This window comes from Phalacrocorax aristotelis, chromosome 10, assembly GCF_949628215.1.
Source record: "Phalacrocorax aristotelis chromosome 10, bGulAri2.1, whole genome shotgun sequence".
In the NCBI taxonomy this organism is placed as follows: domain Eukaryota; kingdom Metazoa; phylum Chordata; class Aves; order Suliformes; family Phalacrocoracidae; genus Phalacrocorax; species Phalacrocorax aristotelis.
This window is the reverse complement of record NC_134285.1, coordinates 8,209,250-8,237,147: the sequence shown is the minus strand read 5'-3', so window position 1 is coordinate 8,237,147 and position 27,898 is coordinate 8,209,250.

Here is a 27,898-nt window from a genome sequence, read left to right as displayed (position 1 = left end):
GTGGGTAGCCCAGTGTCTGGGGCCAGAGTTGTTCTTGGGAGACCTAGTCTTCAATTTCTGTGTGACCTTTTATGCTAGCAAATTGGGACCTACATCACAGCTGGGACCTCTGCTGCTATTACGGCAGGAAAACTATGGTAATAGAAATGCTCCATAGACTGGAATAGCACGATGCCCTGTCTGCCAGGGCAGACAGGAAATTTTGGATTTCCCCCCAAATGAAACTAGAATCTGGCTTTTGATTGCTCCTCTTGTTCTCACTTAACATGAAGCTTTTACTCGTTCCAGAAGTGTGACCTTGTAACTCAGCTGCAGCAATGCCACGTTAAGTGGGCTTGCTCTCTGCAAAGCTTGCTGAGCAGCAGCTGCATGCCCTCTGGTCTGGCATGAGCCTTCATTTCATTCACACGTTGGTGAATCGTTAGCAGTCTGTGTACAGCCTGTCAGCCCTTCATGTTCTCCCTTCAGTGTTCTTAGGTTCCTAGCAGGAGGAAAAAATGTTCCTGGCTGGTAGCTGAAACCCTTTGCTGTCACATGTCCTTGTCCAGAGCCTCTCCTCCTAAGGGTGAATGCTCTGACAGCCCACCTCCAAGCTGCAATCTGATGTCCAAGGGTTATACCAGGCGTTAGTTAGAGCCATCTGAACCTTACAGGTGAATACTGTAGGATGTCTTTGCAAAAGGGTGGGAGTGAGGAGGAGGTAGACAAAGTGCCCAGTGCCCTACTTAGCAAATGCATAAAGCCTGGCCTGCTGTGTTCCTTTGTCAGACACTGTATGCTGCAAAACTGATTAAATAAAAATATAACATGTTGGGGCCAGAAATTGCCCAGTTCAATGTTAACACTGTGTAAACACTCTCCAACTGACTAAATTTTAGCAGATCCAAAAGTTGCCAGAAGCATTTCAATGCTTTCCCTTTCTGCCAAAGCTAAAATGGCAACTCTAGCTACATTACTGTCTCCCTGGGACTCATTAGCATGGCGCCGTCGTAGTTTCTGCTAGCGATAGGCAGCCACAGGGGAAAGTGTCACACGTGCAGCTAGTGGCAACCTTCATGCAGGAACAAAACTATGAAGCAAAACTGCAGTGGAGGGGAAGGATCGTGCTTAATAATATGCAAATCAATGTAGCATCTCACAAAGATTTGATTTGCATTTTGAGGCAGCTGCTAAAAATGTTGTTTTAACCCCTCTTGGGAGTGTAAATATATCCAGTAGACATAGACTAGATAGAGGGTGATTACATTTTCTAATAAGTTTAATTTTACAAGGTAGAGCTTTTGAAAGCTGCTGTGTCTTTCATCCTTGGACCAAGTTTGTTGGGGAGATGTCCATGTAAGGGTAATTGTATCAATGTTAATACAGCAGAACCCTGCCAACTCATGCAAAAAATTGCACTAAGAAATGCCCTGCAGATTTGTCAGGATGTGAGAAAGTTTTGCTATAAATAATGAAACGTGAAATATAATTTTCAATGCACAAAGGACATGCTTTCTCCTTGCTTTTTATTGTTTCATCACAGGCAGCCCAATACTCAGTCGTGCTGCCTGGGCTCAACCATTACACTATCAGGCTGTGTATTCTCTTCGCTGAATCAAGTGCTTACATGCTAACCTGAGAAACTCAGTCAAGCCTAGTTGTTTTCCCATTTGTAAGGGCAAACGACTGGGGTCCTTTGCCTTCCTGTAACCAATTACACATGTTGTTAAGCTTGTGTAACTCCGGTGGCTTTTTATTGTCTCTGTCTCACAGAAGACAACTCTAGACTTAATGCAGTTGCTTCAATGTGACACAGCTGGGAGAAAGCAATATTATGGCCCAGTGCTGGTGAGAAGCAAGAGATGCTTCAGGAGGCAGAGACCTACACTGGGGGCTGAGGCCTCAGTGCCAGGAAATGAATAAATGAGCAGCACACCACTGCACTAGCACTTGGGGAAGAGTAGTTGGTGTCCTGCTCTGCTAAGTTATTGTTCAGGAGATAGCAAATTGATATTTCTGTGGCTTGGAACCATTTTGATTAATTTTCCGTTATTCAAATCATCTGCCTCCAGCTGCTTTCTCAGGTTGAGTTCAACAGAGACACGCAAATGGATTCATGGCTCATCATCTTCTAAAGAGCATCTGTAATTCCTGTCCCTTCAGTTTTTGGTTTGGGCATTTGTGATAGTAATGGCACTTCAATAGGCCAGGATTCCCTGTTCTGCAAATACCAAACCAAACTTGGGGTCAGGGAGTTTCCAGGCTTCATTTTCTTTAGGGACATGTCGCTGACTGCAGGTACAAAGGTATTGATGGACTTCATCGTACTTCAGTACTGCCCTTGACAAAATCTTCTTAACTGTCAAAACGAGGCCCTGTTGAATCAGAAAAGGGCTGCCCAAAGGCTTTGCCATAGTTGGTCAACCTTTATGACAGTAGACCAGCAGCCCGTTTCATTTTAGCCCTGCAGGGCTTGTCTCCTCCTTTGCCACACATGGCCGTAGGGAGCAGCTGCAGGATTTGTGCTGCCTTCTGATTGACACCTGGTGCCTTCAGTACCTCCCCGTCATGTGAAGGAGGGAGATTGTATCACCCTGAGACAACCTACTGCTTCCCAGGTGTTTGCTCAAACATTTAATCATCCTCTGTATTATATGTCTTGCAGGGCACTGTTTTGAATTTGCCTAGTCTCATGTAGATAAAGGAACCTTTTATTAACAACTGTTCCCCTTCTGCCTTTCTCTCTCCTACCCAAGGTCTCCATGCATTGTAAACCAGGGAACTCTTGGTCTCTGATTTGAGCTCTTTGTCTTACAAAACCAGGCATGTTCTCTGATCCTTTAAGAAATCTTGTGGTTTTGCACTTTTTCCTGGTTTTCAACGTTATTTTTTAAAATTGGGGTACTAGGGTATTATAGGCTATTCTATCATCAGTCTCACAAGTGCTGCGAATGGAAGTAAATTTTCCTCCCTATCTGTTGTTTACTTGTTTATACAGCTAAGGATCATTTTCTAGGTTATAGTTCCTTATCCTGTAGCTGTGCCTAGGTACACTTCTTGTTCCTAGATATATAACCACAAATTTAGCTTTAAATGAGCCTGGTGAAAATGAATGGATTTCCCTGAGATGTCAAGTTTTATTAAAAATTAAAAAGATCTCATCTAACTCTGCTCCAGCTCCTCTGTGCAGGCTGTCCTTATCTGCCATAAAATGTTTATTCCTAGATCTTTAACATTGTCTTTAGTTACTCAAGGACTGGAAGACATTTAATTTTCCTATTGCCCTTTTCATGTATGGAACTATGTATTGAACAACTTTACCTCTTCTGCATTATTATTGAAAACTTTGCCAGCTGTGTAGCTGCTGTGCTGCTGAGGTTCTTTTGCTCTGTTTAAACTCTTTGTCCTCAGCCAGGCCTGCAATGGCTTTTTCTCTGTTCTTTTTAGCTTTCCTAATAAATATTTCATCTTTTCTAACTTTGTTTACAGTAATTCCTATTGATTTAATTCTTGTCAGTCGTTTTATATTGGCTTTTTGTTCCTAATTTCCTCCTTCACTTTGCACTAAATGATAATGTGCTTTTAGCCAAACTTGTTCTTTTTCTTAATTGTGCTATTGCGGCTCTTGGCCATCCCATCAATTTTTCCCCAAGAACTCCCAATTCTCATCCTGTCTACTCTTTCTTTTTGGTCAGTTTTTGGGCTTTTCATGTTCTTGAGTTTTTGGGCAACGGTCCTTTTAAAACCTCAGGTATAAAATTACATACATCCTCATTTTTTAGTATCTTTTTCTGTTATGTTTTGCATAGTATGATATAAAACTGCTATGTCTGCATCAGTAACAGTCTTACCAATATCTTTGAACAGCGCTTGTAAAATCATGTCCTATATCATGTCCTATATCTCTGTGGTCCAGAGGCTCTGTGGAGACTGTTTTCTGTTCTATCCTTTTCTCAATTAATGCAATGAAGTTGAACTCTAAGCAGTTTGGTCTCAGTTTGTTGCTTCCATTTCAGCCCTGAAGAAGTATCCAGGTTTTTCGGGCTATATCTGTGGGTCTTTTTCTACATAAATTAATTGGCATAATAAAGGGTATCCCTCCTTCTACAAACCTTGCTTGCATCCTTAGATTCCTACAGCTGCACTCCTGCTTAGGAGACTACACTAAACAAGGTCTCCTGGCTTCCGCAATGGTAATTTTATATGTGGAAGAAACTATCACAGGGATAAAACTTCTTGTTTGGGGTGCTGAGTTATGAGACCCATTCCTGTGAGATGCTGAGAGCTGGCATAAAACCAGCAGATGCTCCTAGATCTGCATCCAAAGCCACTGCTGCACCAGTTGCTATGAAGTAATTTGCTTCTGCTGTGGCAGCAGTTTTGGATAGTATTTGGCAGCTCAGGCTGCCAGAACAATCTTGTTCTTACGACATGGGTGTCCTGTGAGCTATGCAGCAAGCTGTAAAGCTAAAAATACACTGTTTTGCAAAAACATGGCAGTTTGAGTTTGCATTCCTGATCAGTCCCTCACTGAGTTACTTTGCATTGTCATGGCTCTGAATCACTGACACTTAACTGATGGAAACACTTTTTTATGCAACAGGTGTCAGGCCTTGTGCAGGGGCCTGGTGAGTGATCCTGGACTCCAGGTGACTGACTGGGAAAGTTCCTCAAGTCAACAGACAACCTTACTTCCTCCATACTGCACCTGGCCATGCACCATAAAGGATTCTTTAGTCTCTAGTGGCTGAGCATCACCAGATGGGGCACCAAGATCATAATTTCCTCCAGCCCTCCCCCGCCCCCAGAATATCTCTCTTGAGCATTTTATCTGGAATTTGAGAGGGCACCATGAGTTTTCACATGGCAGAGGACATCTGGTAGGTCACAAGATATGAGCGAGATCATCATGTTCTTTTGCATGAGGTATAAACCTAACCCACAAGGGATCCTGAAGCACAAACGGTCTGTACCTGTGAGAGTGACAACAGCCAGCTCAGGCTGGCAGAGCATTCAGAGTTGTGTTTCCAATGCCTGAGTGACCTCTTACCTCCATAGAAAATTTCTTAGGGCCCCAGACTTGATGAGCATCCCTGTTTAAGGTGTGCTGCCACTGAGCTTCTCTTCTCCCCCTTTCCTACTGTGGAGCCACAGCTGGAAAGGCAGAATCTGGCCCTACTTGTCTGTGCTGAAATTGTCTTCTACTTGGCATTTGTGCCATATCTTTCCCTGCTTTCTTCCCTCTCTCAAAACGCATGTGCCTAGATATCTAAACACATCCTACAAAGAGTGCTCAGTGAGCACAGAGCAGATTGACTGCGAGCCCTTCTGATGCTGAATTCAGCTGACAATCAGCTCCTAATGCCAGCAGCTATTCCTGTTTTGTATCCTCTTCCTTCAATCTGATGTTGACAAGGTCAAGTTCAGAAACTTCTAACAAATGTTACTTTTTCATTAACAGACAGCCTGTTGGGTGGCAGCTCCTGTTTTGTATATGCCAGTTGCCGTTTTAATCAGCTCTCTCTTCTGAAAGCTTTGTATTTGAATAGCTGGTAATGCCAGAGCGGTGAATGGCATTAGAGCCAGCAGGTCTCTCTGCACATGTTGTTTAGCTCTTTACATTTTTTATAGCAATTCAAAAAAATATTTTATTTTTTAATATCTTGCTTTTTGAGGAGCAAGGGATGAGGTGGCAGAACAGGGGACGTCAGGGGATGGATGGATGGATGGAGAGCATCATGAACAGGTTGCAGCTGGTCCACAGAGCTGTGCTGTTGAAGGGAAACCTCTTCCATGTGGAGGGGTCCTGGTTCCAGGTCCTTTAATTCCAGTTTTCTTACACTGCTCCTTCAGCATCCTCCACTACTCCTCCATTGGCTAAGGGCCACTGAAGTTTGCTAGGGACTGTAACTCAGCTAAGTATCGTAAAGTTGAGTATCCTGCACAGTAAGGAAAATGAACTCCCTGGTGTATTGGGTTTGGATAATAGGCTGAAGTAAGAGCCTTGCATTCTCATGACTGGAGCATTGGCTTTTCGCATCTAATTATCACTGGTCTCTAACCTAGTGCTGCAGGTGTGGATTCAAATATGCACTCAGCAATTATATAAGTGAATGAATCAAATATATATATAAATATATAAATATGGTGATTTAAGATTGTATTGTGAAGATGTACATGGAGACTTTCAGTTTGAATCAAATCCCTTTTGTATCATCGGGAATCTTTCCATTACTGTTGGTAGGCTTTGGTTTGGCTTCTTAATGATTTGTCTTCATTACTGAAAGTTATATGGAGTATGTCTTCCTATGAACAGTTCAGGGCTGTCAGGTCCTGGTGGATGCTCTGTCTGAATGACGGCACTGAGAGTTAACATCTGTTAGTGATGCAGTAAGGTGCGTGAGGTTGTTCTTTCAGTCTTGCTGAGGGGCAGAGTCATGACTGTTTAAGGATGGGTGAGGGTGGAATGACTTTCCACAGATAGGAAAGGAGATCTTCGGAAGAGTGTTCTTGTCCAATGTGCTTTGGGATTGATACCTGGCATCAGCTGCAATGAAATGGCCTCTTATTAACGCAAATCACACTTACCTCTTACTTTTTATATTGGATAATGAACATAGTTATGTACTGGAAAGCTTGCTCTCCTTTTTTTCTGCTGTGACAGCATTAGATTGCTGTGATTTATACTCTTCATATAGGAAGTAATATGATTATTCAGTTAATCTATTATTCATTTCACTCATGATCTATTCTTTTCACATTCTTATTCTGTGAGTCAGTTTCTCTCTCTACTATTTTAATGGAGTAGCATTTTAAATTGTGAGAACACCGCATTAAACATGTATAAGATTTAATCTAATTTAAAATGCTTTCTTCTAGTGGGATATGCCTAATAAGCATAAAACCAATAATGTTCAAAATGCTGTGGCTTATTAACATGACACATTGTGAAGGATGCATTTTTCAAATAAAGCTAAGCACTAATGAATGAATATGTAAAAAACTTACTTATCTGTTATCCTGAAGCTGTATGATTGACATGGAAAAAGACCTTTTGACAGAACAGTATTGTGTACAAGCTGCCTTGAAGTTTAGAAATACTATTTTTTGCTGTCTAATGTAATATCTTTAAAGTAACACAAAATCAGTGATATCTCACAGCATTAATGCTATATGGACACTGTGAATAATTAATCTGCACTTGATTTAGTGCTGGATGTATGTGTGTGACCCACTGCTTGAAATGGATTTTAGGTTTCCTATCTGCGTTTTTCTGCAGAGATCATGAGTCTTTTCCAGCCTGCAGTGGCACAGCCTGGTTGTTGCTTCTTATGCTCATACTTTTAGAGACTTTTGCCAGAGATTAATTATCTGGGCAATAATTATTTTTGCTAATTTTTTTTTTACAGAAAAATTAAGTTTTGGGTTGATTGAAAACTTATTTGAAACAAATTCAGCCTTCTATCCACTGCCTGAGAACTGAGTATTTTTGACGTGTTCTTATGTGAAACACTTTTATTTCCGGCTTTGAAATGATGTTTCCTTTTACATTTTCACAAGAGTGCATTGAGTTCACTTTGTAAAACCTGCATAAAATATGCAAAAAGAATATTTTACTATCAGTTGCACAAATATTTAGTCTAACTAAACCAAAATTGACTATTTTTCTGTTTCATTAACTGTTTTCATGACCCCTTTTAATGCTCAGTTTTTGACCATGCAGGCAGCCCACTGTGAGGATACAGAAAACAGGAAAACCCCGACACTGCAGAAAGTTATGCCCAAACTTAGGGTTTCTTATGGCTGTGCAGGCTCCCGTGCAGGCCACAGGAGCCTGTTTTTCCTTTCTGTACAGAGCAAGGCAGAGGGTAGGAAGGCAGCAGAGCCTGGTCCCATACGACAAGGCTGGGTTGTGGCCAGGAAGAGCCCCCCACCGTGCAGATTTGGAAGCCTTCTCACTTGCTGTCATTTTAGACAAAGTCAGTGGAAGCTGCTTTGTATTACCCAGTGGGAAAACTCATGTAATTAAGCACATCCCTATGTCTCTGCAGCTCCTGAATGTGCTTTTTAAATCTCCTATTCATTATCATTGTATCAGTTTAATTATAGATTTTCAGCAGAGGCTGACATGCAACAGGAGGTCTAATTGTGCATTCGGTTTCCGGGATTGCTCATTCCCAGCAGGTAACTCCAGGCACATATGGTGGAATTAGCCATTTGCTCGCACTGCTGACCTTCTCTGCGTGCACGATCTCAGCAACTGCAAGCCACTGCACTCCCACACTTTCAGAAGGGTGAGTCTGAAGTGATGAAAAAGGACACTCGGACAGTCAGATGAAGATCAGTGAGACAGCTTGCTGTAAGCTGTAACTCAAATGATGTAGAAAAATGACTAGTGCTGCAAGTTCCAGAATACAACCTCTTGTGGTATCAGGAGTGCTAAAAAACCCCAACTTTCTGACAACAGTCAGAAGGATATTGGTTCTGAGCATGGCTGGATTCAGCAGTGTTTTTCTCTAAGTGTTTTTAAGTTCTTGCTACAGTCAGAGCTTTGCTGAATATTTCTATTTATTATTTGTATCTTGCTAGTTGCTAGGTACTCCACTTGTAGTCCAGGATCTATTGTGCTGATGGTGTTTGAACATAAGAGAAAAATGAGAGCGCTTTGTATTTGAGGAATGTATTAGAAGTGTACTTAACTCTACATATCTCTGCCCTGGAATTCGCATGAAGTAAACTTTTATGGGAAAACAGCTTTTCTGAACATTACAAAAATAATACTTGAGAATGAGTGTGCATGTGTGGCATTCTTTTTAAACTGAGGAGGTGCAACTCCCCTTTGTAGTTCTTTGTCGCAGGAGGAGCTTCCAGAAACCATATTACAGGGGTTTAAGAAATCAAGACTTAGATGCTGGGACTTCAGTGATGGTTCTTGGTGTGCTGGAAAGGCAGATTGGTAAACTATGGTCATTTTTGAAGATATACAAAGTTAAAGCAATCTCCACCTTCAGAATTGGGAAGGAATTTTTCCTTTCCCCAAGTATTGTCAGGTGCTGTGGATCTGCCTGCTGCCCACCCCACTGTTTCTCTAACCCTGCAATCCCAGTGAACTTAGAAAAAAAAACAAACCATCAGGTAGATGGTTCAGTTTTCTGTGGCTGCAGGTGAACAGCATAACTAGATTTCTGTCCTGCCACCAGGACTATGTTTCTATTTGCAGTTACTCCTGTGCCTCTGCAGTACTAGAAAACAAGGTGAGTGGTAGATCTCTACCCTATGCTCTGCTTAACTACATCCCCCGAAACCTGCCCAGAAACTTCCAGCAGTGAAAAATGCTATTATTTTATTATGTTGCTTGGTTTTACAAAATACTGCCCCGTAGGTGACACGTTTCAGACAATTAAAAAGCTGGCTTTGGTCTATAAAGCTTTTCCTATTTAGGATCCTGGATGCCTCAGTGCTGACATATCTCGAGTTGACAATCAGCATCATTGACTGTTTGGGAAGCTTAGGCCCTGGGCACACAAAGATGCAGCACTTTTTGGTTGTTTTTTTTTTTATGTCTACCTCTCCTTGCATCCATCCATCTTAACAGAGAAGCTATTTCTAGCCCTCATTGTTTTGTTTCTGCTTTCAGCAAATAACATAAGAGACAGGTCTGTGACAATTTTGGGAGGCTTTACAGAAAAAGGTTATTGATGGCTGCTACTTCTATAGGCATTTGGAACAATGCTTGAAATGATGTTTGGTGGCTTGGTGAAATCAATTATTACTATGGTAACAGCTGCTGAAAATGTTACAGAAAAGTTTATCTTGTTTTCCTTTTTTTGTTTTTATGCTGACATGAAACCATGTGGCCTTATTGCTGAGACGGTGTCATGAACGTGGCAGTAACATTCGTTATGCAGCTTTAAAAAAGAGAAAGGAGCAAGCACATCAAAATCTTCATATTCAGGATCTGAGTACAGCAACAGAAATAAACACTATCTTACTGAAATAAATTAAGAAACTAGGAAGAAAAATCTATGCACATCAACTGGCAGAATCTTGTTTTAGATGCTAGTGATTTTTAAAACTAAAATATTGTTTCTTACTGGATTTATATCACAATTCTACAGTTATGAGCTGCTAATGAGATACAAAAAATTGTCTTTACAGCAGAAATTTCATATTTCTGCCAGCATGCTCAAATCTGCCTTATGGTAGCTTGGTAAGTTGTAGAGAAGGAAGAGCTGAATGCTCTGCCTGCCCACCCTGGGGTTGATTTGGAACAAAGTGTCATATCCACCTTGATGGGATAAATGGCCCTAAATTTATTACACAAAAGTGTAAATGGCTGCATGACTGCACAAAACAGAGCAGGAAAGTAAGCTCTGGGCCTCTGAGTGTAGAAGTCTTAGTTTAGTTATCACAGCGGACACTAAAGGATGTGAAAGTGTGGAAATTCAAAATTAAAGTTAATAACAGTTTATTGTAGCCTCTCTTAAGGAGGACGAAAGAGTTTTCTTGTGCAGTTCTAGGGTATAAATGGTCAGGACACTGAAGAGACACTGGTGGTTGACAGTATAGGTGGACCCAAAGAAGTAAATGGGCAGGAAGTATGGCTTTTTTGTCCATGTCCTCAGAATCCAGCTGAATTGTCCATCATGGATAGATACTCCAGCCCGGGTAGCTCATCTTATTGTAGGGTTGAAAAGGCCCTTGCCAGACCAATAGTTCATTTATCTGCTGTGAGGCAGAGTCTGAACCTGTGTACGTACTCTTGACTTGTGAAAAATTCAGCACCAGCTCAGTTATCAAAGCAGTTTGAGAAATACAGAGATGTTTTTCCATATGAGATTGGAGCAGCTTTGTAATAAAAGAAATAACTTTGTTGGGTACATTGCAAGCTCTGCACAATGGTTTGTGCCACTCATTCTGAAATGAAAGTTGAAACCAAGTCAAGGGCAGGAGCTTTTTTTTTAGCACAGTGATTGCTGATGCTGGTGCTCATGACCAAAAGAGCATACCAGACTCTTAGGTTTCCCCCAGGACACTTAAATAATTATATATCAATTGTGTTGCGAGAAAGCCTTGAAACAAAACCATGTGTCTGAACAAGGTAAAACGTCACAGACTCTGACGTTTAAAACCCAAAGTTGGGGCCAGTCCAGACATTGCATGTGATGCCAACCCAGGAGCCTTTATTCAGGTGTTATCGATCTTGGATTTGGGACCAGATGAAACACTTTGTGTCTCCAGGTGGTGTATTACTTGCACTGCTGCTGTGTGTGTGTAAAGCCTGCCATGTGTAGCAGAATGTATAATGACATACAGTTCAACTTCTTTTCTTTCCTTACTTTTTAATAATACTTTTGGATTAGACAATGAAAGAGGAGGAGATGTTATTGGAGACACAATAATCTCATGAGAACTGAGGGCAGCTATAACTCTGCAGTCAGTGTGAGCACAGTCCTATTGCTTAACCATGGACTTGGGGGAGAACCCTGCAAAAGCACATGGTTTAAAGATCTAAACCCAGGTTTGAAATATGGATTTATCATGTCAATGGGAAGAGAAGGAAACTGGAATCTGGTCCCTGGAGTGGTCTCCTGAAATTGTGAGCAAGTTGATGCATATCATGTATCACGTGAGGCTCATGCTTGTGCCTTGGCTTCAGTGGCCTGACCCTGACATGCTAAAAAGCTGTTTAGGTGTTTTATCATTTAACTTCTCTGTGAAATTCCAGCCAGACTTACTATATATGTAGGTACCATAGGGGAAGGAGGCTTGATCTCAAGGAATGACTTCTTACCTGTCCTTTTCAAAAACCTGCCTTTAGTGTACTTTTGGAGGTTAAACCTTTGGTGACGGTTAAGGTGATGGGCTTTGTTCTAAGCCATAATCACTTAGAAATATTTGATTTGAAATGACACCTAGCAAACCTTGGGCTGTTGCTGTCAGTTTTATTCCACTGTGATCTTAATCCTTCTGCAGCAGCACAGTATTTGAGGTAATTTTATTTTGGGTAGCAATGGCTGGTTGGGGCTGTCTGGCTACTACTAATTTAAGAAATGGATTGAGGAAATTTGTGCATGGAAAATGAAAAGCTACAAGTGGATCAGACGGTGAGAGGAAAAGTAGGTTTGCATTTGCAAACACCCCCTCAGCCCCAAAGTGCTAGCACCAAACACTTTTTGACAAATCCTGCTTCTTATCCTGTATAAATCAGTGGCAATTAGGAGCAACTCCACTGGAGTGAATGGAATTATCCATGTGAATAGAGATTAGATCATACGTATGCTTCTGTGCAACCAGTCTTAGCAGGGAGTGGATCTTGAGCAAAACTAAAAGACTCAGGTTTGAGTGCATTTTTACCTTTTTTTTTTTTTTTAAACTATCCTTCCCATCACTCCTGCCTCTTTAAATCCAAGATAAAATATCACATGGAGCGCTTTCATAAATAATTTACTTTCTGCCTGACACCAGTCAGGGATGCATAAAGCTTCCTGTGTGTACATGCTGCTTCTGGAGCTCAGCAGTAACTAGATCTGAATTTAAAACAAAAAAATATGAAGATTTTTATTTTTCTATGAAGATGGAAGGGGTTCAAGGACTCTGAAAGAGTCAGTTCAGGCCCCACCACATCAAGCACTCTCTGTGGTGTTTGAAAAGGCACCGCTTATTCATCCTGACCTCCCTAGAGGGAAGAGAGATGACGTGTGGAGGACTGCCCTTGTGGTTAAGGAACTGGGTGGAACTCATGGGATTTTGGCTCAAATCTCTGCCCTGCTCTAGGTGACATCAGCCGGGTACAATGCAGTCCTGTGCTGAGATTTCCAGGACACCTCCAAACAAACTGGGAAGCAGAAAAGTTGCGTTGATATGTTATGTCCAGCCAAAGATACCCGCTGCCCATTGGGGCTAGCTAACGTAATAGGTGTGTCTTGTTTTCCCAAATGACCTTGCAAAATTACTAAATTTCCATCCTTTACAGGGAGGGTAATTGTTGAGCAAACTGTGGAGTTTGGATCTGTTTTTCCAAATGTCCTGCATGACCTTGGGCAAATCACTCAGGCAGAAATCTAGTGAAGTATTAAAGCATTTCAGTCCTGTTGAGGGCTTATCTCTGGTTCATTTCAGTGGGATTTAGGCTTCCACTTTCTGCTTAAGGACCTAAATCTCTTTGTGATCCATACAAATCTTAAAGTTTTCCTTTTAAAAAGGGGCATCACAAAATGCCTTGTCTCACAGGGGTGCTTTGAGGACAAATTAAATATTGTGAAAAAAATAAAAGGTTTGACTATGAGGCTGTGTAGACATGATAGAGAGAACGATCACATATTCCCTAAAACAAAATCTGCAGTACATGCTTGGCATGAGTGTTGTACCAGTGTTCTCAAGCTGGCAGAAGTACCCAGTCTCCACATTGCACAAAGATCATTCTGTGATTTACAGAAAACCTCTGGAAAATATTTCTTTCACTTAAAACAAAAATACAAAAACATTCTGCCTGTGGCATGGCATCTGTAACATGCTTAGCAAGCAGCATGAGCTCTTTATAATTCATCAAAAAGGCCACACAGATAATGAGACAAGGCTCCTTGCTGTAGCTAAATATTTCTTCTCAATGCTAATTCAGAATGGAAAGTACTGAGATGACAGGCGAAGGGAAGACTTGCTTCATCACCAGGGCCTGGCCCGTCCCAGGAACTAACAGAGCACAGAGCCTATATCTGGGGGCACCCTACTCCAGGGATGCTCCAGCCCACAGTACCAAACCATAAACATCTCATGCCCAACTCTGGCACAGAATTTGAGCTAAAATGTCCAAGTTGAGGCTAAGTGAGCTTCAGAAAGCTGTCAGAGCTGCCTGGGTAGTTCTGCTGCTGCCCTCTACCATCACTGTGCCTTCAGCTGTGGCTGGGACGGGAGGGTTTTCTGCTCTGCACAGACCCAGAAAATATTGCTGGAAAAGGAGGAGACCTGGGGTTTGGGCTTGTTTTGTTTCTAGATGACATTGTGAGCAGGGCTGAGCTGAGTCTGCTTGTGGCCCTGGGGAAAGAAAATGTCTGTGGGAAATGATTCTTTCGCTTAGCACCGTTTCCAGTGGGAATCAGTGAGGATTTCAAAGATGTTCCCCCTGATGTGCTAAAGCTTAGCTTAAAAAACCAGAGAGATGAAAGGGCAGCCTCCTCTGGCGCGATGAGATGTGACAGGGTGAGCGGCTGCTGTTGCAATGAGCTGTAATGAGTTCCGGTAAGAGGACTCACAAGTGCTAAAAAGTCAAACGAACAGAAATGGCTGTGTGAAGAGTGATTTCAGGGGTGCCTGTGCTGCCTGTACACATGGTGCGTTCAGTCCTGCTCCTTTTCATGGCTGTGTAATTCCCTGGGGCTTTGTAAGGACCTCTGAGGTGTCCGGAGAGAGAGGGAGAATCGCCGCAACACATAGGTTTGCTCTGCATGCTGGCCACCTCCCTAGCTCACTGTTAGTTTTTTCCTTCTTTTTCTTTGAAATGTAGACTGCAGAGACTTTGATACTGTAACAGAAGAGGAGAGTTAGGTGACTATACTGAAAAACTGTTAGGTTATTTGCTAGTCTTAGAGCAGACTTTTCCAGTCTGCTGTAACTATAGCTGAAGCTGGAATGCAGAGATATGGGATTTTCCATCACGTTGCATGAATTTAGCAGCGTTGTTAGGCTCTGTAATTATGCAAACTTTTAAAAGCACAATCTCTTTGTGGAGTTGGGAGTCTGTGTTCTCCCACGTGAATTGTGGCAAACTTGTAGGTGTAACGTGAGTGTTTATATCAATGAATCCATGGTTTCCTTCTTCCTTTCCTCATGTGTCATTTCATGAACCTTCCAGAAATTAGTAAGGAAGACTAGGAAATGATGGCCCCATGCCTCTGGCTGTGGGATATGGTGTCAAATGGAAGAGGGTGTTGAAGGAGAACACACAACAGTGAAGAGTGTGATGGGATGGAAGTGCTTGCACCTGCTTTACCTCCCCTGCATAAGCTCTGCATTTAACTGCAAAATAAAGAGCGGGAGAAGCAACATTAGAGAGAGGTGTATGAAGAATTTACCAATAGTTATAAGCAGAGGCCTGCTTTCCCTCTCCCCTCCTTCAGTTTGGAGCATGCCCTATGGTCTCAATAACACATTGACTGAGCGACGTGCACTTCTGTCTAGTGGATGGTAAACAGTGCACAGTGACTAGGAATGGTACTGCCTACATCTGCTTCCTAAGTGGGGTAAGCTACCAAGCTAACTGTACGCAGTGGAGATGTAGGAGTTATTGTGGCAATAACCTGTTGAGTCACTGTTTTTTATTATACAATTATTTGTGTTCAGATCTGATGCCTAAATAATGTGCAATACTGGAACACTGCAGAAAAGGAAATGAATGCAGAGAGCGTTGCTCCACATGGCAGAATGCCCCTGCTGAATAAAATCTATAGCTATTTCCTTTAAGGTCTAGTTAATAAGGTTCTAAAAATGATGGGTGAACTCCCTAGGGGCTGGCGACTGAGTGCAGTTCAGAAGAGTAACCTGAAGTTCAGACACTTCTCTAAAGTTTCTTTCATCCATTTGAATGTCACAAGTCTTCAAACCTGGGCTGAAACCCCTGTGAAGGCACGCTTCTCGGCACTATTTCAACTTCTTAGATTCCCACTGGAGAACAGAACTGCAAAGGCACATAAAACTCACGCCATTTCAAGATTAAAAACAGAAGGTGGTGGTGTACTGGAAAGAGGTAGAGATCTAGGGTGGAGGACCACCTTTGTGAGTGGTTTCAAACAATGCAAAATCTGATCTTTGTTTAATGTATGGAGTGTGGGAAGCCTCTAGATAACAAACAGGGGAGGGCTTTGCAGCCTGTCCCTATTTACTCAATGTTCATCTTGCTTATGAAATACCCTGTCTAGTGTAAAACAGGTTAACACAGCCCAGCTCACTGTCATCGGCAGCAAGTTGCAGTTCCTGGCTCACATGAGACAACAGATAAGGGAACCAGGGGTTAGAGACCACTACTTCTTGTTGACACATGTGCCTCTCAAGGTGACATGGTTCCTTGCTGTGGCCCACCACCAGCCCAGCAGCTTGCTATTCAGAATACCAGATTATCCTCTTTGCCACCCTAGTTTACCTTGCTGACCACCAGCCTCCTCCTCTCTTTTGAGTCCTTTGACATCAGTGTAAGTTCTGAAAAATCCAATTTTGTCTGAACTACACAAGACTATTTAGAAATTATGTGACTACAATGATGTGTCAAACCTGCGAATGCTTTCTGTTTTGGGCTTTGAATGAAAGTACATATAAAGGAGTGAGGAGGAAGTGTATGAAAATCCCTGACTTGGCCTTAAACAATGATGACTAAGGATTGTCTACACAGGAGTTCCCTGTGCGATGAGGTAGGTTTGAAATGAAGTGATTTACTTAGCTGCCATTTCCATCTGCGATGTCTGGATCCATCGTATGCCTCTACAGGTTTTTGAGGTAGTAGCATAGCTGAGTTAACCAGGGACAAGAGAGAGGGACCCAATGTGACTGCTTTTAATGGAGACTTTGCACAGAGTGTGTAACAAGCTGGAAATTCATATTCTCCCTTAGAGGTCCTTATCATTTACAGTATTGCAGAAAAACCTCTGTTCCTTTGAATATTAGAACAGAGGCTGGGAGGGTTCATCTGTGGTGTACATGGAGTAGGTAGAGATAGGTGGAACATGCACTTTATCATATGCTTATAAATGTTTGGATGCACATGTATGTTTACTGTCTGTCTGTAGAGCTCTGTGATCTAAGAGCATCTGTACTACCTGCCCTGAGTTACTGGCAGACCTGTAGTGCTCCCAAATGATACTGGATGATACCACGTAAATGACATGGATGTCATGATATTCGTGATAGCCTGAAAGGATACAACTAACATGGTATTCTGGCAGCCTTTTTTAATAACAGAGTCATTATAAAAGCCCTAGCAAGGACAAAGGACTGCCAAGGTGCGTTACCGAGAAGTGAAATTCTGGCAGTGATGCAGTCCTGGGTTACTCACTTCGTTAAAGCCATCTTGATAAGTGGCAACTTGCAAAGACAACTTTGAAAAGCAGAGCTAGGATTCTTCCTTGCAGGACCCCTCGAGCTTCACTGGCTTTCAGTAGCACCCATGGCCTTGCTTGCTCTCTGGGCTTCTGAAAACGTCCAGGCACTATTGGCACAATTTTATGAGAAAAGCTAGAAATGTTATATTATGTTCATTTTCCTCTTAAGTCACCTAAAATAAAGCCACATATTTGTTTTCTTGTCAGGTTGTCTGTGTGGCAGTCGTCTTTTAAGCTGTGACAGTGAACCTAGTGTTAAATGCTATACAAAGGTATTAGAGGGAGGAGAGTAATGTAAAGTGTAGTTATCAGTGCTTTAGCTTGCAGAATGTTTTGTGGATTTGCAGGTGAACTGACTTTAAGGTGTTGACACGTGAGGACCCTTGTTTTCCTCTCTCCTCTTGTGGTGTCTCTGACTCCTCCAGAGCACCAGAGCTCATCCTCTTCGAATTTGTGGAGGAAAGCTGAGGAATAGTTTCAGTGCAGCTTACTGGATCCTCAATGCACTCCTGAAGGCGTTTTGATTGCAATGTTATTTCCTTTCAGAGCCAATATGATTCCCTCTGTGCCACAATAAAACCACTTAACAATCTTTCTTCCCTTTCAGGAGAAAGGAAACAACTTTTAAAAATATATAGCCACATATATCTCCAGTATTTCTAGGCTAAAAAATATATCACATTTAAAATGTTGTGGATGTGGCTCTGCAGGGTCTCCCACATCTGAACAATGCAATGTCACGCTCTAAAACTTTGACTTGTGAGATTCAGTGCTGAGCTGATAACATATACATTGCAGTTTTTGAAAAGTTACAGTGCTGCATATCATTAGAAAGAGAAAATACTTATTTGTCTTCTGATATTGAGTGCTGATTAGTAGCCATGTCAAATCTGAATTAGAAATATTTTAAATTGTGGCATTCACCAGCAAATAAAAGGCATATTAGATTATTTTAGTATGTTTTTATGGCTCCATGTGAGTAATTCGACAGATGGTACTAAGGCACTTGGTTATAATGCTAAAGGAATATAAAGAATGGTCTTGCTTAAAATAAGAAAGTAAATTCTGAAAAAATTCTACAGCAGTTTTCCAGAAGCGTGGCATGTGCAGCATAGATAAGGAATTGAATGTGAATCTGTAATGGCATAGTCTGTCTTAAAACCCCAAGTAAAATTTAATGCAAGTAGTAATGCTGTCCCATGTGCACGTTGATGAAACATTTGCATTCCGTGGGTCTGTATCCCTCCTGAAGACAGATGTGAGTATGTAGGTACAGCCTGTGTTTGCCGAGTGTACGAATTATCGCAGCAGATCCAGCTGCTGTGAAATCATGCTAACTTTGAGGCATAAATTAGGTGGAAATTTTCCAGATTTGTATTTAAAAATGACATACTCAAGAGCTTTGGAACTAAACAAGACCCATCTGTTTTTAAAATTATACAGCACTAAGAACGTGCCCCAGTATACATCAAAATTTGGGATGTTATATAAGAAACAGCAACTTCTACAGTAACAGGAAGGTTTCTAAAAAGTTATTTTGTATGTCTCTTGACTTGAAGCAGTTGGTTAAATGCACTCATTGCCTAATCTACTGTTTTTAGCACTGATCATGAACTATTTTCAAGTTTGATTTTCTGATGAAAGTTTTTCATCAAATCTTATGACTGAACTGTATTAGTTGGTAGGTCCTGCTCAGCTAGGAGAGGGCTCACTATGGCACCAGACATCTGCTGCATAATACATATCTTTTAAACAGAGATGCTTTGGCTGTAGATGCTTCTAAACTTGGTTGTGGTTGGTGCTGCTGAACGGGCATATCTGATGATGTCTGAATATTCCATAGCCTTTGCATCAAGTAACAGTTCCTCTTGGGACACACTTGCAAGCACAGGGAGGAGAAGGGTTGGGAGCAGTCAGGACAGGTTGACCAAGAGTAAACATGCCTGACCGATCCGATTGCCTTCAATGGTAAAACAGCAGGATTTGTGGATGAGGGTGGAGCAGTGTGTGTCATTCACCTTGACTTCAGCAAGGCTTTCAACAGTCTCCCAGAATACTCCTCTATATAGAGTGAGACATTACATTCTGGATGGAGAGACGACCCAGTGGATTAGAAAAATGATTGGCTCATCAGTCCTGGTCACCCTCAAAGGCATCTAACAAGTGCAGTACTCCAGAGTCTGTCCTGGAGCCTGTCCAGTTTATGACCTTTACCAGGGGCCTGGAGTAGGTGATGGAGAATGTTTTTGTCAAGCTTGCAGGTGATGCCAAATTCTGGGTGCTACCTCTCTGTTGCTTGAGGGCAGACCTGCCATTCAGAGGGATGTTGATAGGCTGAACGGCCAGTGGGAACCATACGAAATTCAATAAAGACAAATACAAAGTCTTGCACCTGGGAAGAAAAAGCATTTTGACAATAAAGGCTCCAGAAGACAGAGCCAGACTTTTCACTGGGATGTGTGGTGGGAGGCTAAGAGACAGCAGGCATAGTCATAAGAGAGGTTCATACTGAGTATAAGGAAACCCATTTTCCCCATAGGGACTCTCAGCAGTGGAGCAGGCTGCCCAGGAAAGCTGCCCAGTTTCTACCCTTGGAGGTTTTCAGGACCCAACTGGACAGAGGTCTGAGCTGCCTGGTCTGACCTCAGGCTGACACTCTGAGTAGCAGGTTGGACTAGAGACCTCCTGGGCTCCCCTTCATCCTGATTTATCCTGCGATTCTGGGATCCTCTAAGAGTTTAACATTTTTGGGTTGCACATTTTTTTAGACTCATGGGTGGTGTAAACCAGAGTTGACCACAGCGCAGACCAGCATGTATTAGTATTTGGTATTTCAGGTCTCCCAAAGAGTCCAGGATAGAGCAGAAGAGAGGTGCTGCTCTGTAAAATGACAAACCTGCTGTACATTTGTTAACTGCGTCTAACAGAGCTGCTCAGCTCTGTTTTCCTTCAAGTTTCTCTGCTGGCTCGAACACTGCAACATGTTGCTGTCAATGAGCAGAACAGCGGCCACATATGTGGGGTTTGCAAGGGGACTTCTGTATGTTCATTGTACCCAGGAGACACTATATTGCCTGAATTACTGATAGTAAAGTTGCTGTTCAGGGAAGAGGGGGAAGAAAACAGGAAGGTTGGCTCAAAGGTTGTGTAAACAATTAGTAGCAAGTAAACCAGGCTGTGAACTGACAGCACATCAGCTAACGCCCTAATTCCTTTGTGTGAAGCAGCTTATTTTACTCAGCACAGCGAGGCCCTGGACAGATGCCCTTTTGCAGGCCCAGCTGAGCCAACGGAAGATACTATTGATCCAGATGCTCCTCTGCTTCTCTGCCAGAGGTTGCTGCCCATTCCTATTTGCTGGCAGAAGGGATTTGCATGAGAGTGTACGCCTTTTGTTCAGGCAGCATCAGTAGGGCTGGTGAGAACTGGCCAAGTGGTTGGTGTGAGCTGGCCCCAGAGATTTTACTGATGTGAATTAGGAAACTCCCATGGTGTGCTCAATGTGGCAGATCCAGTGCAGGGAGGTGGACAAGTCCTAGTGAGTGTTTCCATGGCACAGCTGGAGCGGGAGGAGGGCAGGCCTCTGAGGCAAATGGCACCTTGCATGGGAGAGCATCTACCTGAAAAACAAGTGCAGAGGAACTAATGAGCTGGGAATTCACACCCCTCTCACTGCCTGTGCATTAGCTTTCTTGCTTTGAGGAGGATTAGATCGCTGTGTGTCACTGCTAGAGAATGACGATACCCACCTTTTCTGAAAACTCCCTGTAATGTTGTACACAGACTTTGATTACCATAATCACCGTTGACTTTCTCCTTGGCTCTCAGGAGTATGTTTTACAGAAGCACAGATGTTACCCAGAAAATTCCAAAACCATAGAATTGCCTCATACTTTTTATGCTTTTTGCTTCCCTTTGATATTTCCCCAAAGGATGCTATGCCTTTTTCTGTCTCTTTCTGGACAGAAAGTCCCTTTGTAATGTCTTGATATTGCTGATGTTTTTTTCTTTTTTTAATTTAAAAGCTTGCTTTGGAGTTGTTTCTCCTTCCAGGACAGTCAGTCCCCAGGAATTATTTTGTTTTTACCTAATTTGCACGTCTGTGTTCTGTCTGTGGTGTGAAAACTAGCAGAATGCTGGCTGGTAATAACGACAACCATATATCCGTTGCTTTCCTCTTGCCACTATGACCCTCCCAAAGTCCTTGACAATTCGTCATCTTTTAGCAACTCAAAATGAGCAGTGCACAAAGGGTGAACTCCTGCTGGTTTAGCGTGGCTATTAAGTGTCCTCATTGTTTCTTGGACCCCAATGAGTTCTTGACACTGGAGGAGAGTTCTAGTTCACCCGTCGCTGAACCGTGGCCACCTCTGTAATGGGCTTGGCAAGTTTTGAACAGGCTCCGTTTGATCCAAACTAAGGTCTCTGGGGGAAGGTAGGATCTGTTGATGATTATTTGTGGCAGACATTTGCCTGTCTGTAATGTCATGAGAGAATTGCTCTTTAAATCACAGGGCTTGTCAGCAGCTGCAAACATCTGCGGATATGGGTTCTGTAATCTCTCCTCTCAGACCTTGATATTGGTGTTTAATCTCTGCTATTTGTGTCTAGAGTTTTTGTTGGTTTTTTGTTTGGTTTTTTTTTTTTTTTTTTTAATAGGAGTCATGTAAAATCCACTGCAGGAAGGAATTGCTGTGCACTTCTCATTTTAATGGCAGTGGATATGGCACAAATACATGTATATGTCTCTGTGTGCGAGTATATAAAAAATAAAAACACAGGCAGCTCTAGTGCAAACATTATCGCATACTCCAGAAAACCAAATGGAGGCAGCAGTTAGTACATGGGATGGAGCTGTTGAGTTTTCAAGTAGTATAATAGCAAAAAGTAGATGTGCCTCAGAGTCCTGGGGAGCCCTGGTGGTGACACCCATGAGAGCCCAATATGTGCCTCAAGGATGATGCACCTGGAAAGCTGTAACCATTCCCTATTAAAGTGCTCATTGTTTTGAAATTGAGGACTTTCTTTACTGATCAAAGACCTGCATTCGATTAATCAGTTTTGAAATGAATGTATTTCTAAGTTCTCATTTTTTGCTTTTCTTAGGGGACATATTTCAAAGGCCTTTTGATCTTTGGTGATAGGTATTTAGTAAAAGGCAGGTACGCTTTCACAAAAAGAACCATGGAAGTCTTGTTGTAAAGGGTGATGTATTTAAATCCCTGATCAGAAAACATTCAGAACATGTGTTCAGCAGGTCCATTGACTTCAGTGGGCCTATGCACACTCACATGTTTGCTCTTGTGCTCATTCTTCAGCAGGACCAATGGTCTTAAAAAGTAAAATCAGTCTGCTGGTCTGTGGGGAAAAAAAAAAGGGTAATATCTACTGCAAAGGTCAGAAAATATTTATGTGGCATCTTACACTAACAGAGTACAGGCAGCACAAATCTTTACAAATAGGCATCCTGCTGGTACCAATTGAAATGTAGGAGGCAGTTAGTGTCTCTCAATTGTAAGTGTCATTTGATCCCCATGGAGGCATTTAATGGATGGTATTTCCCTACTGAGAGTCCTGTCTTTTCTTTCTGTACTTCATTAGTAATAGTTGAGGGCCCTCCTGTTCATAAAAAATGTATGCCCTGCTTACCTGATTTTTCACATACTGTATTACAAAAAAGGATGTTGTTCCTAAAGAACTAAATAGAATACTTTACCTTTAATTATACGGTGTCTTCCTGTCTGCAAGCAGGTTTTCCCCACTACTTATTACCAAGCCAAAGGGAAGGAAAGAACAAAACAGAAAAGAGAATAAAACCTAAATAAAATAATGTCTATTTGCAAATCCACTTGCCTCTGAAAATTCCACCCCCCCGCCATCCAAGCTGTGTGGCCTGAATTGGTCTTAAGGACATTTCAGAATGCAACTCCTATCTGCGGTGAGATATCTGTGGGAAATGGATGCCTCACTCCTCCTGCGGAGGTGGACCCGTGATATGAAACACTCACCGAGTATGAATAATTTTATCCATAAGTGAAATCTTGCAGTTGTTTGACAGGGTAGAGCATTACTATCCTACTGCTGTTAGAGGGAGGAAAAAATCACAAGAAAGAACTCAAAATATCACAACTAGATCTACCTGGAATAATTTCAGATACAAAACTCAAGCTGTAACAAAAATCCAAGCTTTTCCTGGTGGCTCAGGGGGACCATATTAACCCATCTCTCTCCCCCAGGATCAGGGGCTGCCGTTCACTTTCTGATACTGCCTTGGGTAACAGCTCTCCTATTTTCCCACAATGTTTTCACTCAAATTTACTTTCTTATAACCTTGATCAGCTCCACAAGCATATAGATTATTTAATAACAGAAATACCTGACTTTAAGGTCTAATAAAATACAATAAAACACTTCAACATGCAAACACAGACCTTCCCGGAAACTGCTCTTGGTGTTGTTGGGGATAGTTCAGAAACACAGATCTGCCCTCATGGCTGCAGCGCTCCTGCACAGGGCGCGCACCTGGGCAGCAGAGGCCAGGCCGTGCTGCCCGTCCTACACCAGTCCTGTTTGTCTCCTCCAACCCATGAAAATACTCTGGATCCTTTGCAAGTGTGAATTGCAAGTGAATTATTTGCATGTGGAAAGAATCCAATAATGGGCTAAGAAATGGGTTTTGCATTAGACACCAGCTCTCCAGATGCAGGTGCTCGCTGTAGGCCATTTGATATGGTCCTGAGAACCGGGCTCTCCCACAGAAGCAAGGCTGCTTACCTCTCCGTCGGACCCTTTCCACCACCCTGAGGAGCTGCTCCTCCAAGTCTGCTCCTGTGTTTGCACTTAAGCACGTGTTTGAGTGCTTTGCTGAAGCAGAATCAAACCGGCCAGTTTCAATATTGGCTTGTTTTTGTTAAATTGAGCATGCTGTGTTTTGTTACATAGCTTGGGGTGGTGAGAGAAATCCACTAAACTTAAAGTTAATTAGTACGGGAAGCCTGTAATTTATCAAGATTACATGAATGAAAGTAAGGGTATTGCTATTCAATTAGTGAGTGCATTTGGGTTTTTTAGATTATTTTTCCCTTTTTTCTTTAATTCAAAATATTAAAAGTACTTTGCATATAATGAAAGAAGAATAGATTAAGGACTGGAAACTGAAAAGACATTAAAAACCTATAGCATAATTACTTTTTGCTATTAAGTACATGCTGTGGATCAGATAAGAGAGCTCTTATTGCTGTGGTCTGTTTTCATTTTGTATCTAAATTGTAGCTGAAAAGAAGCTTTAAATGACAGAGTCCTAATTTAGTATTGTATTATTGTAATTATTGTATTATTTATTGTAGAGCTATTAAACCAGAATGTGTCTGTTGCTGGTTCTGCTTCCCTGTTTCTGAGACCTCCCACTGAAGCAATGGGGAGCTCCAGGTGGCTTCAAGAAATGTTTACACTCAGCTGTGTTTTATACTGTGGGCTGCTTTCTTCTTCATTTTCCTTAATTTAAGATAAGTCATTGTAGATTGAAACCTCACAGTTACTCTCCTTTAGGGAAATGATACTGCTTTCATTCACAGGAATGGTCCAGTCCCACCAGTTTCTAATTACGCAGCGTGTGTCCCACTGACGTAAGGGACTGTGGAACAGGGTGTTGTTGTGTCAAGTGCATTGATTAAAATACAGAAAGCTCTCTCCCAGGAGCATTACTGCCTGCAAAACTTGCTCACTCTGTCCACCCATCGCCTTCCAGTGAGAGATGCGGGGCAAGTGCATAGTGATCAATGTTGAGTCACTTCTTATAGCTGCTTGGGGTGGTGCCCAAAACTTCGGTACTCGTATTGTGAATAATATGCACCTTTTATGGAATCTGGTTGTGCATTTGGCTTACATGCCACCGCGAGGCGTGCATAAAAATATTCACTGAAAGTGTTATCAGCGGCTCACGCCTGCCATCGTGGGGGTGTGAATATAGTTGAAATATTCTTGTGCATTGGGAGACACCTGCTGTGCAGTCCACAAATCGCAACTCCACGCGGCGTGTGCTGTGCCCAGGCTCCTCGTTACAGCTATGGCACGCACACGGGATTTCTAAGCTGGTGTCTGTAAAAGGCAGCCTGAATGTGGTGCTCAACTCACTCCGTGGACTGTAAAAAGAGCGAAGATTAGGTAGATGGTCTGCATGGTTCCTTAACCTTTTTAATCCTGAATTTTATGCAGGCATGTACACCTGCCTCTGCACAAGCAAGCCCCGTATCTCTGTATGGCTCCCTTTTGCCTCTTGTGAAGAGTGATAATATCACTTCCCTGCCTCCTGGGACTGCTGTGCGTAAATGCATTAGAAATTTATTTGGCTGGGGTAGTTGTGGGACCAGAGAAGTCTTTCACTAGTGCTCTAGTATAGCCTGCTCTTGCAGTTGTGTCAGTTGTTGCGCAACTGTGGTATTTCGTACAAAACCCGCTATGTACTGCGACTGCTCTCCTTACATGCGCCGCTGTAGGAATGACATATGCTGGAGATGAGCATACCAAGCTCTGAAACATGAGGCCCAAGAAGTTTCTGGAACTTCTGTCTTCCCCACATTGGTGCTTGCAATTTAAAAATCCACATTTGTAGTGCTTGATGGGCTGTCAAAGCTGAGATCTACAGGATTTAAACAATTTTGTGACAGCTGCAGGTTAGCACTTCGGTTTCCACGGAAACTGGCACTGGCTCTCCAAAATCAAGGTGAAGTGTTGGCTGATTATCTAATAATAATGCTGAACGTTTAAATATGAAGTTCCTCACCTTCCTCTTGCTGAAACAATTTCAATTCCTACAGCATCCAGCAAACGCAATAGAGGTCTTGCGAATTGAAACTGTTTTCACATCTTGGGCTGTGTAATCTACTTTCCAGAGATGAAAGACAGAATTCAGCCTTGACCCGTTCATCCACTGAGCCTTATGCTCTGCTGTTAAGATAAAGGGCTAATTTGTCCCCACATCTACTGCACAAACTGGCACCATTGTTTACACGACCAATTACAGAATAACAGAAGTTCTTCTGCTTTACTGTGTGTTTTTATACTATGCCTTTCCAGAACATTTTTGTCTTCAAATGCATTTCCTACTAAAACCAGGACACTTTATAAATAGTTCTCATTGCATAAACTTCTTATCTGCTCACACCCTTGCTTATCACCTGAATTTAATCACTCTTTGGCTTTGCACTCACTGCACTCTCGTTTTGAATCAGTGAGTTTCACCGTTTTGCTGAACATTCCTTTTTCCAGGTCATTGATTTCTAAGGTTAACAAAATGAATCCTCCTGCTGATCTCTGTTACGTCCCACTAATCTCCTTGCTATATCCTGAACTGCTCAATTACCTTTTGTCTTCCATCTCAGAGGCATTTATTGAACCCACAGATTAGTTTTTTTTGTGCAGGAAGCAGTTTCATATTGGATTCAGGAACACGTTTGTGTGAATATTTCTCATACTTACACCTCAATTTGTTAAGGTGGTTTAAATTTTCTTGGCTAATTTGCTTCTTGACATGCCCTGTTAAGTGTGCTTTTTCCACTGCTTACTTTTTGCAAGAGATGTCTTTCTAACCTCTACTCTTTTCCATCTGCTCTTGAATAATATCTTCCACTATATGATAGTGTTGACTTTCCACTTTGCAGCACTTTATCTTTTCTACCTTTCTGAATCGTTCGACTCCTTTGTCATCCTTTGTTCATTTTGGGAAGAGAATAAAAGCCAATGTTCTTCTGAAGGACACTTGCTTTGTTTTTTCCTCAATAGGAAATTGGGGATTTTCTTAGGCCTGTCTTTCATATTGCTAACTCCATGTCCTTCTTTTCTTTGGCTGGGGATTGATAGCCACTTCAGCCAGGTTTAGCATTATCAGTCGTATCTCAGCTTGGACATACTGGGGAGAGCAGGGAGGCACAAAACCAAAGCTGCAATGTTTGTGGCCTAACACCCCATGATACCCTTTGCATCAGCTGGGTGTTAATGGAAAATAGAGCAGAGCATAGGTCTTATTCCTTTGATGTGGTGTTCCTCCAACCCAAATGACCCATTTCAGGTACCTACAACTGAGTCTCCTCTCTCCTAGTTATTGTCTTTGCTAGGAGTGCAATATGGAGAAGAAAGGGCTTTTTACAGATTCATTAGTGTGCCAAGGGGTTGCCTTTAGGTGTGTTATAGCAGCAAGGGTCACATATCTGCCACCAATGCAATAAAAGAAGCCCAAACTAAACTTCTGGCTGCAGAGAGCCACTGTGCAGTCTGTCTAGGGCCAATGTCTCTCTGAGCTGCATTTTGCATGTCAGAAATATGTTAGTCCCAGTGCCTGAGGACCATGTAGCCATGTACAGAACACACTGACATCCCAGAACAAGTCACGTACCTTCGGCAGTGGCACAGATGGCTGGGATCTCAAGAAAAAGCCATAAAACTGAATAAGGCTCTTGAGAACAATAGCTTCTTTGCTAAGGAGAGGCTCATTTTTAACAGTGACTGAATATGACTAAGATAAGATTCTGGCACCAGGGCGCTGAGGAGGAGTACAAAGGACACCACTCCTGATCAACAAGCTTGCTTCTAAATAGAATTTATCTTTAGAAAAAAAGCCAAATGTAGTTCTGCCTTGGAAAGTACTTTTTGAAAAAAACCTTAAGTTTTACTGGATCCTTTGTTTATTAGATGATCCTATTCTATTTTTAATGTATCAAGTTAATTAACAAAACCCTTCTGAGGTCATGTAATGTTACTCACAGAGGAACTGAAGTTCTGGGCTTCTCAGGGGAAACAGAAGTTGAACGTGTGAGATGACCACCCAGAAAACCTCA